This window comes from Pseudophryne corroboree, chromosome 5 (genome assembly GCF_028390025.1).
Source record: "Pseudophryne corroboree isolate aPseCor3 chromosome 5, aPseCor3.hap2, whole genome shotgun sequence".
Taxonomy (NCBI): domain Eukaryota; kingdom Metazoa; phylum Chordata; class Amphibia; order Anura; family Myobatrachidae; genus Pseudophryne; species Pseudophryne corroboree.
In genome coordinates, this window is record NC_086448.1 from 605,258,928 (window position 1) to 605,271,453 (window position 12,526).

General features: G+C 44.0%; 1 long non-coding RNA gene across 1 annotated transcript; it reads left to right on the top strand.

The window, feature by feature from the left end:
* Positions 1-3,367: 3,367 nt before the first annotated feature.
* LOC134929255 (uncharacterized) lies at positions 3,368-11,975 on the top strand. Its single transcript, XR_010178419.1, has 2 exons — positions 3,368-3,451; positions 11,680-11,975. It is a non-coding gene; the product is annotated as an uncharacterized LOC134929255 (long non-coding RNA).
* Positions 11,976-12,526: the final 551 nt, after the last annotated feature.

A 12,526-nucleotide genomic window follows, 5' to 3' on the forward strand; every position in this document is an offset into this window, starting at 1 on the left:
GCTCAGAAATACCCCTTCCTTTCGAGCACCTGAATGATATCACTAAGCTAATTGAGCATTTACCAATCTATATGTCTGTTGTGAGAGGCAGAGAGGTCCTGCATTAGGAGGAGGTGCAGGCCCTGACATGCCACATGGAGCATTATGGGGTTGCTCCAAGGTAGGTAGCTCTTAGCTTAGACATATTTTAGTAAGGAGCCATTATCATGTGGCTCCTTGCTGGTTAATATTAGACCCAGAATGGGGTAATTGAGGTGTGAGGTGTGGTGCCTCTGGACTGGCTGAGCTGGATGGCTTTAGTGTGGCATACCTTTACATTCTATTAACACTTTTCACTTATTAATTTTCTAACACTATTTCTCTATTTTAATTACATTTCATGTTTGTATCACCCTCTCTATAGCTTCGGCTTCCTAAATACTAATTTATTAACACTATAGTTTTTTACACTGGTATGCCACGCTGGGCTTTCTGGCTCATTCTGGTGTTTTGGGGTGCCACACCCTGCACCTAGATATAGCGCTAGGGACCCCAAATATACAGAGAGGCCTTGATGCGGCTTTGGGGCTTAACCACACATTTGCGCAAATATGTGTAACGAAGATCTCTGAATTCTATTATCATGTGGGATTTATATCTGGTTACTGTTATCATCCAGGGTGCTGGGGAATCCAATTCCTTTTTTCTTGCTCAGAAATACCCCTTCCTTTCGAGCACCTGAATGATATCACTAAGCTAATTGAGCATTTACCAATCTATATGTCTGTTGTGAGAGGCAGAGAGGTCCTGCATTAGGAGGAGGTGCAGGCCCTGACATGCCACATGGAGCATTATGGGGTTGCTCCAAGGTAGGTAGCTCTTAGCTTAGACATATTTTAGTAAGGAGCCATTATCATGTGGCTCCTTGCTGGTTAATATTAGACCCAGAATGGGGTAATTGAGGTGTGAGGTGTGGTGCCTCTGGACTGGCTAAGCTGGATGGCTTTAGTGTGGCATACCTTTACATTCTATTAACACTTTTCACTTATTAATTTTCTAACACTATTTCTCTATTTTAATTACATTTCATGTTTGTATCACCCTCTCTGTAGCTTCGGCTTCCTAAATACTAATTTATTAACACTATAGTTTTTTACACTGGTATGTCACGCTGTGCTTTCTGGCTCATTCTGGTGTTTTGGGGTGCCACACCCTGCACCTAGATATAGCGCTAGGGACCCCAAATATACAGAGAGGCCTTGATGCGGCTTTGGGGCTTAACCACACATTTGCGCAAATATGTGTAACGAAGATCTCTGAATTCTATTATCATGTGGGATTTATATCTGGTTACTGTTATCATCCAGGGTGCTGGGGAATCCAATTCCTTTTTTCTTGCTTTCACACTGCACAATGGGGGTCATTCCGAGTTGATCGCTAGCTGCCGCTGTTTGCAGCACAGCGATCAGGGTAAAAATCTGCATTTCTGCGAATGCGTATGGGCCGTAATGCGCACGCGCGTCGTACGGGTACAAAGCCCGTTGTGGTTGTGCACAGGTTGTAGTAAAGTTTTCAGTCGCACTGACGACCGCAAGAAGATTAACAGGAAGGGGGCGTTTCTGGGTGTCAACTGACCGTTTTCAGGGAGTGTTTTCAAAAACGCAGGCGTGTCTGAAAAAACGCAGGCGTGGCCGGGCGGGTGTATGACGTCAAATCCGGACACGAATAGGCTGAAGTGATCGCAAGCGCTGAGTAGGTTCAGAGCTACTCTGAAACTGCACAAGCTGTTTTTGCAGAGCTCGGCTGCACATGCGTTAGCACTTCTGCTAAGCTAAAATACACTCCCCAGTGGGCGGCGGCATAGCGTTTGCACGGCTGCTAAAACTAGCTAGCGAGGGATCAACTCGGAATGACCCCCAATATCCTGAGTTGCTGGGCTTTCACATGCAATAACCCGGGTGATTTATGGCAGTGTGAAAAGAGTATAACTGTCATGTTACAGGCTGGGTTTGAAAAATAACAGTTGGGAGCTGGTTGTTTGTCTCCGTCCACTTAATCTCTCTCCAAGGCTTAGTACATAGACCCCGTAGTTATGAAGAATTACATATAATTGTATTACATGCATATGCTCCTCAGCTGCAGGTCTATAAAGCTGAGCTGTTGTCTTTTACCTAATTGTCTATTTGTGCACCCTCACCAGCGGTGACTCCTACCTGATGCCCATGCCAGCCCAGACATGGGAGAGGAAAAGAAGAGACATTCAGCCTGTCAGCCGGGTCCCGCCACCTGCGCAATAGATCCACCAGGTGCTGGGACCGGCGCACCAGCAGTGGCCAGACTGCACATGCACAATCCCCCGGCTTCTATGGACAGCATCGGTTGCAGCCCATAGAAGCCGGCTAGGGCTGACAAGACAGAGAGTGGTTTCCTACAGGAAGCTAGCTCTTTGCCTATCACAGCCCGGTCTGGCAGTCCTGGACGGAGGAAACACCTCCCAATGGGAGGGCCTGTAGTGTCTATGACTGACAGGTAGGACTTCCAATAGGAAGTCACTGCCAGTCACAGTGAAGCCAGTGCAGTCTCACGGACTCCATCTGGCTCACTGACACTGATCCTGGTTTCGGATTTTGGGATCCGGTGTCTAGGTTGACAAAGATTTTGGTCGGCTGTGTCTAAGTCGACCACTATTGGTCGACTCTAAGTAGGTCGACATTGTTTCTAGGTCGACAGGGACTCTAGGTCGACATGACAAAAGGTCGACATTAGTTTTTCACATTTTTTTTATTTTTGTAACTTTTTCATACTTTACGATCCATGTGGACTGCAATTGGGAACGGTAACCTGTGCTGAGCACAGCGAGTCACCTTGCCCGGCGAGCCATGCGAGGGGACACAATGCACTAATTGGGGTTCCCCGTCACTCTACGAAGAAAATGACACCAAAAAAATGTAAAAAACTAATGTCAACCTTTTTTCATGTCGACCTAGTACATGTCGACCTAGAGTCCCTGTCGACCTAGAAACCATGTCGACCTACTTACTGTCGACCAATAGTGGTCAACATAGACACTGTCGACCTAAGTCTATTCTATCTAACATACCACACTTGCAGATTTTACCTAGGATTTTTACCTTTATCATCCTCTCTCTCCTCTCAGATGCAACTGGCTGGTTCATTTCTCACCTCAGTTCAAGCCTGTTACTCAATATTGTGTTGTCGGACTCTGACTCTTCATTCAGCAACTTCACTTTCTGCTTCAGAGCCTCTGGATACAGCACTCTGCCTCTTTACTAGCACAAATCAGACTCCCCCCCCCCCTCCCAATAAAGGTAGATGATAGGTGTCTCTTCTCTGGCCAGACACCTCAGAGCTAACTGCCACATCTCCAACTGTCACTGTTTAACAGCTGAGTCTACAGGGGTCCATACATCAGGAGTGCATTGGGCTAATTCGCAATTCTCCCTATGGCTGGGTGACTATCTATCTATCTATCTATCTATCTATCTATCTATCTATCTATCTATCTATCTATCTATCTATCTATCATTTAGGTTAAAGTAAGCATACCTTATGTGAGAGGCGGATTGGGATTGGAAACCAGCCTGGGAAATGTAAAAGTGGCCCTCTAAAATTTTGTAGAAACATGGGCAGCACGAGAGGTATAACATACCATGTAGCCATGGCAGCATCACTGGATGGCAGAGTTACTGTACTGCAGTGATAGAATTAACAGAATAAATGGGGATAACAATGCAGTGTAATGAGTACGGTGGGCTGCCTCTCATGTGGGGGGTGGGGCCACATGACAACACACAAAACAGGTGCCACAGACACATCAGCCTACCAGGAATCTTCCTGGTGAGCCCTATGGCCCATCCGCCACTGTCTTAGACTGTGGGACGTCAAAGTAGAAGATACAGTTGATATGTGACTTTTTTTGTTTACAAAGCAGTGACCTATCTACATAAGCTAAATGACATGACAACAGGTGTTTATGATGTGAGCTAGTCACATGATATGTATACTGAGGTAAAAAAATCACATCCTATTTATACTTTACCATTTGTATCTATTTATAAAATATATATTTATAATGTATCTATCTATCTATCTATCTATCTATCTATCTATCTATCTATCTATCTATCTATCTATCTAGTTATCTATCTAATATTTACAGTGTGGCAAAAAAGTATTTGGACAGCCACCGATGGTGCAAGTTGACCCACTTAAAAAGATGAGAGAGGTCTGTAATTTCCATCATAGGTACACTTCAACTGTGAGAGACAGAATCTGAAAAAAACCCCAAGAAATCACATTGTATGATTTTTAAACAATTTACTTGTATATTCTTGTGGAAAATAAATATTTGGACACCTACCAAGCAGCAAGATTTCTGGCTCTCACAGACCTGTTATTTCTTCTTTAAGAAGCTCTTCTATCCTTCACTTGTTACCTGTATAAATGGCTCCTGTTTTGAACTGGTTATCTGTATAAAAGACACCTGTCCACACCCTCAAACAGTCAGACTGCTACCTCTCCACCATGGCCAAGACCAGAGAGCTATCTAATGACACCAGGGACAAAATTGTAGAGCTGCACAAGGCTGGGATGAGCTACTCGACAATAGGCAAGCAGCTTGGCGAGAAGAGATCAACTGTTGGCGCAATTATTAAAAAATGGAAGAAATACAAGATTACTGACAATCTCCCTCAACCTCAGGCTCCATGCAAAATCTCACCTCGTGGGGTATCAATGATCTTGAGAACGGTGAGAAATCAGCCCAGAACTACACGGGGGGACCTTGTCAATGACCTCAAGAGAGCTGGGACCACAGTCACAAAGGTTACCATTAGTAACACCCTACGTCGTCATGGATTGAAATCCTGCAGCGCCCGAAAGGTCCCCTTGATTAAGCCAGCACATGTCCAGGCCCGTCTAAAGTTTGCCAGTGACCATCTGGATGATCCAGAGGATGATTGGGAGAATGTAATGTGGTCAGATGAGAGCAAAATTGAACTTTTTGGTATAAACTCCACTCGCCGTGTTTGGAGGGAGAAGAATGATGAATGGCATCCCAAGAACACCATACCCACTGTGAAGCATGGAGGTGGAAACATTATGCTTTGGGGCTGCTTTTCTGCAAAGGGGACAGGACAACTGATCCGTATTAAGGAGAGGATGAATGGGGCCATGCATCATGAGAATTTGGGCAAAAACCTCCTTCCCTCAGTAAGAGAACTGAAGATGGAATGTGGCTGGGTCTTCCAGCATGACAATGACCCCAAACACCCCCCCAGGCAACTAAGGAGTAGCTCCGTAAGAAGCATTTCGAGGTCGTGGAGTGGCCTAGCCAGTCTACAGACCTCAACCCAATAGAAAATCTGTGGAGGGAGTGGAAAGTCCGTGTTGCCCGGCGACAGCCCCAAAACATGACAGATCTAGAGAAGATCTGCACGGAAGAGTGGCCCAAAATACCTGCTACAGTGTGTGCAATCCTGGTCAAGAACTACAGGAAACGTTTGACCTCTGTAATTGCCGACCGAGGTTATATTATAAAGTATTGAGTTCAACTTTTTGATTGTCCAAATATTTATTTTCCGCAAGAATATAAAAATAACTTGTTTAAAAATCATACAATGTGATTTCCTATTTTTTTTTTCAGATTCTGTCTCTCACAGTTGATGTGTACCTATGATGGAAATTACAGACCTCTCTCATCTTTTTAAGTGGGTCAACTTGCACAATCGGTGGCTGTCCAAATACTTTTTCGCCCCACTGTAGGTTAAAATAAGCTTACATTACATGGTGAGCAGGCACACAGATGTATCCTCATACACAGAGCGTCAATACACCATATAACGTAGGACGACTGGCGCGACTGAGTGGTGTAGTGTACCGTCTTTTGCTTGACATTTTGCATCTTATTTGCATCACATACACAGCAAAATACCACTCAAAGTATACTACAGACTCAGTGATGCAGCTTAAACTGCACAGGAATTTGTTTTAAACACATACAAAGGCACAACGGAGCTTGGTGTGAGGACAAGCTACATATACAGAGCCTCATTTGCACACAGATGTACAATTGTCACACATCAAATTGTAACTTAATAAGTAGTTCTGTCACTTTCAGTTGACAGGGGCGGTCGTTCCGGGGCCCCCACACATGGGGGACCCCTGTTGTAACTAGACATTTTGGGATTCTGTGCCAGAAAGAGAATTGGTGCCCCCCCATATGTAAAATCAGGGCCGTGCATGCCGAAGACATGCTCAAATATATAGGGGTGTGGTTTCACGAGGAAGGGTCATGGTCACAAAATAATATCAATTTATATTACGCTGCACAGTAGTCTCCATTATTCAGATTACTCCACACAGTAGTGCCACTTATACACATTACACCAGTAGAGCTCCTTATGCACATTACTCCAGGTGGAGCCCCCTTTTACGCATTATGCCAGGTAGACCTTCTTTTACATATTATGTCAGACAGAGCCCCCTTTTACATATTACACCAGGTAGAGCTCATTTTACACATTATGCTAGACAATTCTCCCTATAACACATTACGCCAGACAGAGCCCCCTTTTACACATTATGCCAGACAGAGCTCCCTTTTACAGAATATACCAGACAGAGCTCCTTTTTACACATTAAGAGCTCCTTTTTACACATTAAGCCAGACAGAGCCCACTTTTACACATCCCGCCAGGTAGAGCTCCCTTTTACACATTATATCAGGTAAAGCTCGCTTTTACACATTATGCCAGGTAGAGCTCCTTCTAAACATTACCAGGTAGATCCCCTTTTACACATTACGCCAGGTAGATCCCCTTCTGCACATTATGCCAGGCAGAGTCCATATTTACAAATTACGCCAGACAGAGCCCCCTTTTACAAAGCTGGAGAGGAAGGGGGAGAGAGAGAGTGAGTGTGTTATACTTCCGTTTGGATCCAGAACAGCAGCTTCCACTGGGGCGCAGGGCAGTGTGGGTAAGCTGGGGGCGGGCTGGGAGTGATGTCATCTCGCTCAGAAGATGCGGGAGGGGGGAAGGGGTGCCGGGGGATGAGCTGCAGTGTTGTCTTGCTACCTATGTGAGAAGAGGTTGCTGTGCAATGTAGCTGAGCACTGAGCTACACGGCGGGCAGGTTGCCAGGCAGACCCCACAGTGTGACCGTGGCCAAGCAGGTGTTGCCAGTGAACCTTTGTCCACAGTGGATAGGCTAGTTACAGCCCTGCTATCTGTTTTAAAAAAGCATACATTTCATTGCAAGATGTCATATCAGTAGATACAATTTATCTGAGTTTTTTACAAATCGGTGACCTTTTTGTAAAAGCTGAGTGACACCAAAAATCATATCTATCTATCTATCTATCTATCTATCTATCTATCTATCTATCTATCTATCTATCTATCTATCTATCTATCTATCTATCTATCTATCTTTGTTTTTATATATTTAGGGAGACACTGGGGCTGACAGTGTACACACCCACATGACGCCGGCCACACTCACACAGTACTGCTCACAGATCTTCTAGTTTTCACTATAGGCTTTAGATTGGTGATTTGTTGAAGGATCTGCAAAATCCAACATGTTGGAAATCCTTAATTCACTGATTCTGAATCAGATATACCCCTTTTACACTCGCAGAAAAATCCCGGGATATTGCGCGTGAACGCGCATCATCCTGGGATTTTTGTGAGTTTGAATGGGTACAGGGACAATTTCCCGGGATGAGCATCCCGGGATTTCAACCCAGGTGTCGACCTGGGTTGAATCCGGGACCGTCCCGGGAAGCTGTGCAGTGTGAACGGGTATACCGGGTCAAGGCGACCCGGCACCCGTTCTCTGCATAGGAGGAGGCGGTGCTTGAAGAAGATTATCTCCAAGCACCGCCTCCGCTAGAGTCAGCGGTGACATATTGCCGGGTCAGCCCGCTAATGTGAAAGGGTCATTCCCGGGAATGTGTCCCGGCAAATATACCGGGACACATTCCCGGGAATGACCTTTCACTGCGAATGTAAAAGGGGTATTACCAGAATTGGCAAGTCAGGGATTTTAACATGTTAGAATTGTATGGCCCACATTATACCTAGATAGATAGATAGATAGATAGATAGATAGATAGATAGATAGATAGATAGATAGATAGATAGATAGATAGATAAAGATATCTGATTACAGCAGGTAGAGACTGGAGATGGATCCTGCTGCAGAGTTGTTAAGTGCTGAACACTAGACTGATAGCAGCTCAGAGAGAAGGAAGCACTTTGCAGAACCTATGGGGAGGAACTGTAACAATATAGCAGGAAGCACAGAAGTCAGAGCACAGCTTCTGACACAGGGACCAGGAATAACTTGAAGACAAGTTATACTGGCAACCAGTGACATGCGGTGAGGTGAAACAGTGGAGGCAGAGCCTGTCTTGTCAACGTATACACCAGAGTTTTGACGACAGTATATAAAGTATATGAAAAATACAAAGAATATATTTGAAATATCTTCTTTGTATTATTCCAATCATTTTTATAGTGAAAATTCTGGAGTATAAATTCTATGACAGGTGAGGTAGTGCCGCACATCTCTGATCAGAACTCACCAAATTTCCAGCAGTACAGTATATACTGCTGACCTGTGTGTAATGCCTACATGAACCCTTGGGCTCATATATTGTGTGTAAATTTGGCTCTGGTACTAGTCAGTGCCTTCTGAGCCATTTACCACATTGCACATCCCTGCTGGCAATGAACAGGTGCTGGGGAATGGTTTAAATAGGGCTGTCTGCATCGGAATTGGAGACTGAAGTCATGCAAGAAGAAAAGTCCCAGTGATTGGCTGCAAGTTGGCCGTGTGCATGATGTGCTGGATTGCAGTTACGGGCATCCTGAGATGACCGGCCAGTGGAGATATGACAGCCAGTAACTCAGCAGTGCCGGCCTGCCAGGTGTGGTAAGAGAGTCTAAGCAGCCAGTGTGTGACAATGATGCCTATATCCTGTTAACCCTCTCTGACAAGTTTGAGAGTTGGAAAATGCTGGAACGCTGGTTATTGCATATGTTAAATTACCAGTGCTTTGTGCGTGTATCTTTTTGACCTTTGCTTCCCTTTGCTAAATGCATAATAGGTTTATTACTGTTACAAGTGTGCAACAAGTATGTCTGTCATGGTATCCGGTCTCTAGGTCGACCTCACTTAGAACAGTCATTAGGTCGACCACTATTGGTCGACATGCATTAGGTCGACATGGTTTCTAGGTGAAAGTGGTCACTAGGTCGACATGGAAAAAGGTCGATGTGGGTTTTTCACAATTTTTGTTCATTTTTTGAACTTTTTCATACTTTACGATCCACGTGGACTACAATTGTGAAAGTAACCTGTGCTGAGTGCAGCGGTAGTGGAGCAAGGCACCTTGCATGAAGCATGATGAGCAAAGCGAGCCATGCGAGGGGACACGGTGCCCTATTTGGGGTTCCCGGTCACTCTACAAAGAAAACGACACCATTTAAAAAAAAACAACTCATGTCGACCTTTTGTCATGTCGATCTTGCTCATGTCGACCTAATGCTTGTGTCAACCTATTTTAGGTGTCGACTTAGTCACTGTCGACCAATAGTGGTCAACCTAGACACTGTCGACCTAAGTGTGGTCGACCCTATGAACCATACCCGCCTGTCATTACTGGTGATTCAGGATATAGGTCTTAAGGGGGGTACACACGGAGAGATCCATTCTTTAAATCTAAGCAATCTGACTAGATTGCTTAGATTTTAAGCACGGATCTCTTGTGTGTATGCCCCACAGCGGTAGCATTGCGCGGCCACGCACGGCGCTATTGCCGGTGCTAGATTGGCCTGCATGCAGACACAATCTAGCACATCGCGCTGTGCTGAGCGGGGGGAGAGATGTGTGCTGAGCGGCCACTGATAGATCGCTCAGCACACATCTCTGGACGTGTGTACTGGCCTCTCCTGCTGAATTTACAGATATCTACGCAACACAAACATAATGCATTGCACATAACCACTAGCAGTATGATAGAATGAGGTAAATGTATTACCTTCTTTTATGTGGGAGAAGTGGTATCAGCGCATGTTACTGTATGTGTGCTGCTATTGCTTCTCCCCTATGTATGGCAGTGGTGCTATCTGTAAGATAGCGCACTTATCGTGGGCAATGTAAGACTGGTAGTGGCACCGACCATTCTGACACCTGCAGCTATTGATTTCGACAGCTGCAGGTGTCATTGCCACTGTTGTGGCTACCAGCTGCAGGCTGCGCATGGAAGATCTTGTGATAATACTGGTGGTGAGACACAGCGCATCAACACTATGCTAACGCGCTGTGTGCGCTGGCCGGCATCGCTGGAGGGGGAAGTTTTCACTCACCCATTCAGGCAAACAACTTGTCGTTATTGCTTTCTGCTTCGCTTCGGTAAAGAGATGAAACAGGAAGAGTTATACCCGCACGATCAGTGCCAGTATAATACATCCCCACCTCCAATGCACCTTTGGAAAATTGAAGAGTAGGTTCAGGTGCATTGACAAATCCACTGGGTTGATGCTTTATTTTCTTTCAAAAGTAGTGAATATCGTAGTTGCTTGCTATCAGCTGCTAAATATGAACAAATTAGGCCTTGGTCTATCACAGCAGACAGCAAGAAAGCAGGGGTCTTGTGCCATATTCCAATGTGAATGATACAAAGAGGGAAGTACAGTACAATCACATTCTTTAAATGTGTTTGTCAAATACATGTTTTGTATCCCTTTAGAGTAAATATAACATATATTCTCTTTTGTATATTCATAGTATTGACCTGACTACTGATAGTGTCATGTTGGCTATACCGGTACCCAGGGGCAGAGGCGGATTGGCCACAGGATCTACAGGGAAGTTTCCCGGTGGGCCGGTGTACCCGCGGGGCCTGTTTTGTTTGAGGACATGTGGTCCTATTTATAGACATAATGAATAAGGAGCCAAACAATTTGCATATATAAAAATGACTGTGCCACTTAGCCTGTGATTGCAGATCTAGTGTATGCTCTGTCTGCCTGCTTGGCTGACATATAAGATTGAATTAATAGTGATTGGGATACGGTTGGTGTAATAGGCAAGAAAATATATCTTTCTAAAGAATGATATAGTTTCCTAAATTCTAAAGGTGTATCATATAATGTGCTCATAACATTTCATTTTATTTCCTTTTAACTTCCCCTTGATGCTGGAGCTCCCCACTACAGGAAAGTCTTGGGGGGGGGGGGGGGGGGGGGAGGGTGCTGCTGCCATGGCCCCTGGCTAGACCTTACACCACTGGTGCTGCCCAAGTGGGGCCACTAGTACAAATTTTTCCAGGGACGCTTTTTGTTCCCAATCCGCCCTGTACCATCCCTAAGCTGGAATGTGTTGCATGCATTGTACTGTCAGCTCTATGGAGCCAAGGAAAAATCAACCTTATAGAAAGGTATACTGCTGTTCCTTGTTGATAATTTAAATGTAACAATTTAAATCCATGTTATAGAGACACCAACCAAGATTGAATACTGTATATTGTGTTAAAGAAAGTGTTGAAAACATCAAAAAACAAACATTTGATTGCTGTTCCAATGTTTTTTTTAATTGTAGCAATGTAGTACAACAAAAATGCTTACAAAATATGCTGAAACTGTGCACTATTAATTTTCTGTTTCGTAGGTACCTTTTCATCCCGAACCTCCAGTGTGTCCTCTTCCGCAATTTTATTTTCCAGGGGTTGCTGTGATAGCCGGGCAGTGGCAGATCAATCAGTGATGTAAAGCATTGCACGCCAGGCCATCTCATCACAAACAGCAAGCAGTTTATTCACAGTTCAGACAGGGTTATCATGACAGAAGCGATAGTTATGCTTTATTTCCCACATATCATTTAGACTTTAAATATCTGAGCTTCTGGGAATGTACATCATACAGTGTTATTTTTCCTTCAGAAATGTGTAAATTGTATTCTTGCCACTATATGTTTTGATTAGTGCTTCTGGTCTTTCACACATACTGTAACTATCAATACATGGTGGTTTAAGTTTCTGACCTGTTTCCTCAGAAAACATGAAAGAGAAAATAATTTGGATGCATGATGAGAAAATATGTATTGATCGTGCAAGACAGGAATTTAGATGACTGATATTTATTGACTGTTAATGTAAAATTGTGGTTTTGATGTGTACTGTGTATTATTCCTGATTGAATCTGAAATGTTAATATGATTTATGTTAATGGCTGTAAAGCATTTTAATGCCCTTTGAGATCCAGGGTGCACTTGTGGGAGAGTGAAGCATTTAATCGTCATTTATGTGCCATGGGGGCCAATAATGAAGAAGTTTTAAATTGCTATATGTGGCTTCATAAACCATTGGTCAACTTTAAATAAATTCACACATGCTAAAAATCTCCTGTTGACCTTGTTAAAAGATTTTAATTTCTTGGGTAGTATTATGTTACACAACCTAAACATTTTGGGAACAATATCTTGCAGGCACCATAAAATCTGTCACTTTCTCTTCAAA